Here is a 9,193-nt window from a genome sequence, read left to right as displayed (position 1 = left end):
TTAGCTGCAACTTGTTACATATAGTTAAATATTTAATAAATTTAGCTAAAAGTAGAACGTGCAATTTGATTTGATTGATACGGTAGCAGGTAGCTTAAAATATCTTATAAATAATTGACACATTTTTTAAAGGCAAAATTAGCTTCAATGAAGTTTGGCTTAGGGGCACTCAACACCTAAACTAAGCAACATTTAGACCTGGCAAATGGGTCATTTGGGTCGGGTATGGGTCGGGTCATTTCGGGTCGGGTCAAGTTCGGGTCAAAAGATTATCGGGTCAAGTTCGGTTCGGGTCGGGTCATTTCGGATTTCGGGTTGATTTTGGGTCGACTGATAATCGTGTCGGGTCAGGTATCTGGTCAACAGTTCGGGTCGGGTCAAGTTTGGTCGGGTCAGTTTGGGTCGGGTCAATTTTCGGGTCGGGTCAATTCGGGTCGGGTCAGTTTTCGGGTCCAATTTCCGGGCCAACTTCGGGTCGGGTTAACTTCTAGTCGAGTCATATTCGGGTGATTCATTGGGTTAAATTCAACTCTGTATATATATTTATTTATTTTTTGACGAAAAACTCACTATATTTATTAAGGCTATTTTTTTCATGGATTATAGTAATTGTTTGACTTTTATTAACTTCTTTTTTTTTTTTTTTTTTTGTGTTTAGAACTTTTGGCTAAGAATCACTTTTAAGATCTCCTGAAACTAAGAAGAACTAATTGAGTTATACCTCACTCTCTTATTGATCTTAGTTTTAATACGTACTCTTATTATCATTGCCATTATTGTAATAATTTCTTTGAATTATTCTTGTACTCCCTTCGTCCCAAATTACTCTTAACGATTTGACATTCTGCACTATTCACACATCTCACTTTGACCATCTTTTTTAGCTATTATATGAAAGTCAATGTAGTCATGTAAGATGTTGTTGGGACTATTTTAATGTATAATTTCCTAATATAAACTTTTTATACTACCTCCGTTAACTTTTATTTGTAACTTTGGGGTATTATTTGTGAGATATAAAATATTCCAAAATTGCAAATAAAAGTTAACGGATGTAGTAACTTATATAATTATTTACTAAAAGAAGTTAAAGGTCGGGTCATTTTCCGGTCGGGTCAACTTCGGGTCATGGGTCAACTTCGGGTTGGGTCGTTTCGGGTCTCGGGTCAACTTTGGGTCGGGTCGTTTCGGGTTGGGTCATTTCGGGTTTTGGGTCAGTTCCACTTCAGGTCGGGTATGGGTCGGGTCGGGTTAATTCGGGTTTTGGGTCAATTTCGGGTCACTGGTTTCGGGTCGATTTCGGGTCATGGGTCGGGTCATTCGGGTCGGGTCATCGGGTCTGGGTCAGAATTGCCAAGTCTAAGCAACATAGCCAAAACACACTGAAGTATTAGCATGGGTGCACTTAACACCATAAAAGAAAATTTCTGGCAAAAAGTGGCCGGATTTCGGCGGCTTTTTTATTTTTAATAAAAATATGTTTTTTTAAAATTTTCTTCTTATTATTATTAATATTATTATTTAATACTATAATTATTATTATTATTACGAAAATACCTCGATTTGCGTGTTGTTATTTTTTTTTTTTGACGGAAATTGTTCGGGTAAAATTTCGGGAGTCATTTTTACCCTTAATGGATCCAAATTAAGCTCAGAATTTGCAAAAACAGAAATACCTCGATTTACGTGTTGTTATTTTTTTGATGGAAATTGTTCGGGTAAGGTTTCGGGGTCATTTTTATTCTCAATGGGACTAAATTAAGCTCAGAATTTGCAAAAAAATAACGGAAATACCTCGATTTGCGTCTCGAGAAATATCTAAGTAGCTAAGACACGCAAATCAAGATATTTCATGACACGTAAAATAGGGTATTTTCTTTGCAAATTCCGAAATAAATTTGGACCCAATAAGGGAAAAATGACCCCGAAACCTTACCAAAACAATTTCCGTCACAAGAAATAACAACACGCAAATCGAGATATTCCTCGACGCGCAAAACGAGGTATTTTCATTATTTTTTGCGAAATTCTGAGCTTAATTTGGATCCATTAAGGGGAAAAAATGACCTCCAAAACCTTACCCGAACAATTTCCGTAAAAAAATAACAACACACAAATCGAGTTATTTCAGCAAGGAAAGAGGTTGACATTGGGTTGTCTGGAGGGAACGACGAGGCCCTCAGACCTACTGATGTGTTACTTTATTATTGGGATCGTGGTCGCGATGTTTGTGTAGATTTGACAGGATCTTCTCCTTTGACACAGTCAGGGCTATCTGACTTTATTCCTGGACGGGTTGTGGCTGATGCAGCTCATCGGAAGCGGGTTAAGTATGAGGCTCGTTGTCAGGCGATTGGATATGGGTTCATTCCCTTCTCCTTTTCATCGTTTGGTGAATTAGACAAGGAGGCTGTTGCGTTGCTTAAGCGAATTCAGAGGTTCTCGACGACGCAAGGCATTGGAGCACCTGCTGCAGCTCATATTTTTACTAGGGTAGGCTTTGCTATAGCTAGAGGAGTGGGGGCCCAGATTGTATCTCGGCTTCCCACTAATTTATTGTAGGTTGTATAATAATAATAATAATAATAATAATAATAATAATAATAATAATAATAATAATAATAATAATAATAATAATAATAATAATAATAATAATAATAATAAGAAGAAGAAGAAGAAGAAGAAGAAGAAGAAGAAGAAGAAGAAGAAGAAGAAGAAGAAGAAGAAGAAGAAGAAGAAGAAGAAGAAGAAGAAGAAGAAAATAAAAATTAAAAAAAAGAGGTCGCCGGAATCCGGCCACTTTTGGCCAGAAATTTTCTTTTATGGTGCTAAGTGCACCATGCTAATACTTCAGGGTGTTTTGGCTATGTTGCTTAGTTCAGGGTGCTGAGTGCACCCAAGCCAAAGTTCAGAGTGTTGAGGCCAATTTTGCCTTTTTTAAAAGATCTTTGTTTCTCGAAAAGATTTTAACTAGAAATAAAGAAATAATAAATAATTTAGTGGTAAGGTTTGTTATCTCAACCATATTAGAGGCAATTTGGGGTGAAAATTCTCTTATTCTTTCAACTCTCCCCTGTTAAGTTGTCTTGTCCGTTAATCCGGGTTGGGTCGGATCAGTGTGATATTCCAGCCTAATAGGGCCCTTCTCTTTACCGTAATAATAAAAATTAAAAAAAATTTCAAATTCCAGCCATTTAAAGTTAGTATTTTGCGAATTGCAGCCATTTCTTATAAATTGTAAATTATTGCCCGATACAACTTGTTTTTCGGTTTACATGTCAAAAAAATATCCGATTAAGGTTTTAGGGATCATTTTAGCCCTTCAAGATCCGAATTGAGCTCGAAGTTAACAAAAAAAATATAAGTGCCTCATTTACAGCATAAAATAATTGTCTACAAATCGATACATTTTTGTTACACAAAACGAGACATTTACGTTATTTTTTTTGCTGATTTCGAGCTCAATTCGGGCCTTTAATAGCTAAATTGATCCTAAAACCTTAACCGAATTTTTTTTCGACACGTAAATCAATGGAAAAATTAAAACGGGCTGCAATTTACAATTTAAAATAATTTTTGAACTGCAATTTGCAATTTTTTTTTAAATGGTTGCAATTTGTAAAATACTAACTTTAGCTGCAATTTGCAAATTTTCCCAAAAAAAAAAGCTAACGAGCATACATCATATGGAGTAAGTTGTTTGTTTAATACTCCCTCCGTCCCAGAATACATGGGACGTTGGACATTTTTAACTATTTATATATTAGCTTTGATTTTTTACTAACCTAATTAAAACATATTTTTATCGTAAAATATATTTTTCAATAGGTATTAATATAAAGTTTCATTATACTACCTCCGGTCCAAATTACTCGCAACTTTGGGGTATTATTCGTGAGATATAAAATATTCCAAAATTGCGAATAATTTGGACCGGAGGTAGTATAATTTTTAAAATAATTTTCATTAATATTTAATTATATTATGAAAGTGGACACCGTGACTAATCTAATGATGTATTATATAATAATATTTATTTATTTTATAATAACAAATAAATTAAATCAAATATGATATGTAAATAGCGTAATAATTAAACTGATGCATTTTAAAAAAATGGAGGGAGTATGATAACATCATTTAATGGTATAACCAAAAAAAAAAAAAAAAAAAAAAAAAAAAAAAAAAAAAGAGAGAGAGAGAGAGAGAGAGAATGTCTACAATGAATTAAAATATAGTAAAGCATATGCGAAGAATGTATAACAAAAAGGAACATAGGGTTTTTCTACATTATAACCCTCTAACTTTCCGTTTTATACGATGCGCCCCCCTTTTGAGAAATCTACATTGTAATCTCAAAATACATTTAGCTTCTATACGGTAACCTTGCCGTTATATTGCCGTTAACAAATTCCGTTAGTGGGATCCACTCATCACTTTATAATATTTTTTATCGATTTGCGTGTTGGAAATGGTTTTGGCGTTAAATTTGGTTGGCGCCGTATTATGGTGGTAGACTGGTAGGCTCATAAATCATCAACACTGACATAAATTAATAAATACAGTAAAGATATAAAGAACAAATAGAAAATCATAAGCTGTGATGATTCCTTTTCAATTTGGGTAATTATTGGCAAATTACACGTGTTACAAAAATATGATAAAAAGAATTCTCTGTACGTTCCTAAAAGAAAGTTATATTTATCATAAGAGCACTTGCAATAGAGAAAATTTTCTCCTCTAGAATTTTTTTTCCCCCAAAAAAAGTATCCCACCAACAAAATTTCTCAAAAAAAATCTAGAAAAAATGAGATTTTTTTCTCTTGGAGAAAATTTTCTCAACTTGATTGTTGCTGACTTTTGGTGGGGTATGGCGCAGGTTTTTGTGTTTTTTTCTTTTTTTTTTATTAATTTTGTGTGGGGCCCACCATAAAGTTAACATTAATTAATATTTCAACGGTAAAAATACAATGTTGTGGTGAGTTTAATTGTCAGCCATTGATCTTCTTACACGTGTCATTTTTTGGAAGAGCTTTGTTCTAACAGTAAATATATTACCGTTTTAGTGTAAAACGGCTATTTTGTATACAGTAAATTATTTTTAAAAAAAAACTAAAATTACCAACGGAAAAAAAAACTTGATCTATAAATAGACATCCATTTTTCAATATTTTGATACTATGAAAATATCGTTTTTTACTCTTTAAATTTCATAATTGTATCATTCAAGTGTGTAATTTTTTTTCCCCTAAATTTTTTTGATATTTTGTTCCCTTTTTTAAAAGTAAAAATGGATCCTAGTAATCCCAATCGTTCACAAAATCTGAACGACTTTGATCCTTCATCACTTATGAATCATCCACAATTTTCTCAGTTTTTTCAAATGTTTGGAGGTAATTTTCCTAATTTTCCACCACAACAACCACCTCCAGAAGAAACAACTCCACCAACTCACCAAAATTACAACCAGTCTCCACAAATCTATCAAGGAAGTAATAGTCAATTCATTAGTGATGAAGAAGAAATCGTTCCAGAGACACCACAGTATCCGCCAGAGCGAAATAAGCCAATTCCAGTTGCAACAAACACCCGTGACTAGTCTGTTAAAGAGGAAGAAGCTCTAATTGAGGCTTACTTCAACAATTGCACAGACGCAATTATTGGCAAAGATAGAAAATTTGCTGACCTTTGGAGAGATATACATCGAGAATATGATGCGGCTCATCTATCTCGACCACATGAAATTCCAGAGCGGAACAAGAACATGTTGGAGACTCATTGGAGGAGGATGGCTGCTGACCTACTCATTTGGGCAAGTGTTATGGAAGAAGCTGGTAAAATAACAGGACGTCCTATTGACATTAATAAATATTTGGAGATAAGGGATGCTATGCGCAATAGACGAACTCATCAATCCTTGAAAGATGACTTGATAGAGCACATTTGGGAAAAGTTTGGTGACAATAACCCTTAAAATCTAATGACGCTTTAATCATCATGTATCGTAATCATATTTTACTTTTTATTAATGTAATGCATTTCTAGTTTTATTACTTATGTCTTCCACTAATCATTATTATTTAATTAGTTCGTAATTAATTAAAGTCACAATTTAATTATCATCAAGTATATGAATAATAATTATTATAATAATTGAAAATAAGTAAGAGAGAGAATATAGTGGGGTATAGTGAAAAGTAAGAAAGAGAGTGGTGAGGGAATTTTTTGGTTTGTTGTTGGTGGGATGGAAAAAATTCTTTCTTTAAAAATCTGATGTGGAGGAGAGGGAAAGTTAGAGAGAGAGTGGTGAGGGAATTTTTTTTTTATCTCTGCTGATAGTGCTCTTATAGACGTTTTCGGCGTTTCAATTATAAGGAAGTGTTGCTTGATACTCCGTAAGAGTGATGAGTGTACGGGTGTATTCCACTATATCCGATATTAAAGAAAAAATGAAAGTAGTGCTCACTTTTTAAGACTAAGGTCATTGTTATACGGATTTGAGGTGAAACGTTGGACTCATAAAATTGACACCCATACCTGTTTAACATGTTATATGTTCTTCTAATACAAATATTTTTTGCTAGTAGATAATCTCTTCACCAATGAAGTAGATAAATATATGGTTTCAAAAAAAGTAGAAAAGTAAATCTCTTCACATTTAAATCTTTCAAAAGTCTATAAATTAGATAGTTTCTCATTTTTCCTTAAAAAAAAAAAAAGTTCCTCATTTGAGTTAATTATTTCCCTGATTTTAATTCAATCTAGAGCCCTTTCCCTAAATAATGTTGGGAAATTATCTAATTCCCAAATTACAGCTACTCTTTTTTTAATTCCCATCATACTGTCCACGTCAGTTAAGGAAAACAAACCGTTTTTTTTTCTCGGTCCAGCAACAAACCGTTACTTCAAGTAGCGGTGTTATGAGAATAAACCGCTACTTCAAAACACCGCTACTTCAAGTAGCGGTTTTCCTCAAAACACCAACAACCCCAATTTGATGAAAATTTGTTTAAATATAAACCGCTACCTCAAGTAGCGGTTTCTAATAAGTAAACCGCTACTTCGGTTTTCCTCAAAACACCAACAACCCCACTTTGATGAAAATTTGTTTAAATATAAACCGCTACCTCAAGTAGCGGTTTCTAATAAGTAAACCGCTACTTGAAGTAGCGGTTTTTAGTAGCACAACGCTACTTGAAGTAGCGGTTTTCTAATAAACCCGTTTTTAAAAAAATTCCCACTGAACCAGTGACGTGGACGGTATGGTGGGAATTAAAAAAAGAGTAGCTGTTATTTGGGAATTAGATAATTTCCCAACATTATTTAGGGAAAGGGCTCTTCAATCTATAGGGCATTTCTTTAATTTTAATGACAAAGTTGCAAAAATGGAAATATAATCCATATCTAAAGTCCATAATATTTTTTATTTTTTTTTAAATGTACTTGTATATATGTATGGAATTACTGAGTTTTTATTTTAATGTACTCGTATATATGGAATGATAAGAGCCACAAATAAGAATTTACGAAAAATCAATTAACAGAGTTAAGCACACAATTAGGTACTCAATTCTTTAAAATTTCACCTTTTAGGTACTCAATTCTTTTTACTTTGCTTTTGGGTACTGAGTTAAGAATTCAAGTGAAAAAAAATTAAATCAACCAAAGAATTGAGTACCTTGGGTTAAAGAATTTAGTACCCTTGGTTAAGTATGTGGGCCCCACCCGATTTAAAAATTCGCGGGTCAACCCATGTTTTTTCCCTTTCTATTTATTTATTCCCCTTTTTGCGAGTTATTATTTTCCCTTTTCTGGAACTTTGCTGCGCACTTCATTCTCGAAGAACAACGACACTAGGAGCTTTTTTTGTGCTCGAATCCGGTGAAAACGACACCAAAACTGCCATTTTTTTGAGGTAAGCTCAATTTCTCATCATTTATGTTGTGAATTTGATATAAATTTTGGATTTTTTGCCCATCTGATGATGTAATTCGCGACCTAGGGTTTTCGAATTTTGGGGGTTTTTTTTTTGAACAAATTGATGATCGAGGAATTATTGTGATTGTTTGATTTTGACGTTTCGTAATATCCATTGTTGAAATGCATGCTCTGAAATTATGTTTGATCGTATAATTAACTGCTTCGATCTGGTGTAATTCCAGTACATACGTTAAATGAGGTTGATATTTTGATCGTCGTAATGTGAATTTTTTTTCCTGTCAATTTGATTTATTCGAAATGTTGTGATGATTTGTACTCTTATAATTCGTCATGTTGTGATGATTTGTGCTCTTACAATTTACGATTCGTCATGTTGTGATGATTTGTGCTTTGATAAATGCTAATAAATGTTGGTCATGGTGACAAAATGTCGTGTTTTGGAGACTTCTTGCCATAATTCTGTTTGTGATTTGTCCTATTTGTCCAAGATATGAGACATTGAGACTCTAATCACTGGAGCACACAAACTGGAGCACCAAGGCAGCATGTCCCAACACAAGAGTCTCAAAGTCAAAGTCAGGGAGGAAGTTCCTCAACACTAAGGCAACATGTCCCAACACAAGAGTCTCAAGCTTATGTGCCTATGCATGAAAGAGGTATTGGTGTATACACCTACCCAAATGGATTTCAGAGACAGTCATGGGTATGTAAAGTTCAATTATAGTTAAATTTCTTTTTTTTTTTTTTATTCATTCAATTTCAATTTCTCATTACATTTTCAATGCTGTAGCAAACTGGAAACAAAAGGAAGCCTAATTCTGAAGCAACTACTACAACTGAAACCATTACAAGACTATGAAGGTACACCCCACACACTCAAGCTAGTAACAACAAAAATTAGAAAAAATATAACAAGGCTTTGATATGCACTTGTAATTCTCACAAATTTGTCTCTGGTTTTGTGGCAGAGTTGAAGTACCAGCATCAAGGCACAGCAGCAACCCTTCTGTTTCTGGTTTTTTTATTTTTTATTTTTTTTCTACAAAATCTGGCAAAACATTGCAGAATTTATGCCTAAATAACATGCTCAATGAACCTGTTTTGTTGGTGGTTAAGCTGCTGTTGTTGATGAACTTATGGCTGGGAGCAAGTCTTTTTCTGGTTCAATTGGTGCTTGTAATGCAGAAGCTCATGCCATGTTTTTTGGCCTCAAATATGCGTATGATGCTGGGCTTAGGAGATTGAAGGCCTC

This window comes from Chenopodium album, chromosome 1 (assembly GCF_948465745.1).
Source record: "Chenopodium album chromosome 1, dcCheAlbu1.1, whole genome shotgun sequence".
Lineage (NCBI taxonomy): Eukaryota > Viridiplantae > Streptophyta > Magnoliopsida > Caryophyllales > Amaranthaceae > Chenopodium > Chenopodium album.
Note: the sequence above shows the minus strand (reverse complement) of the source record.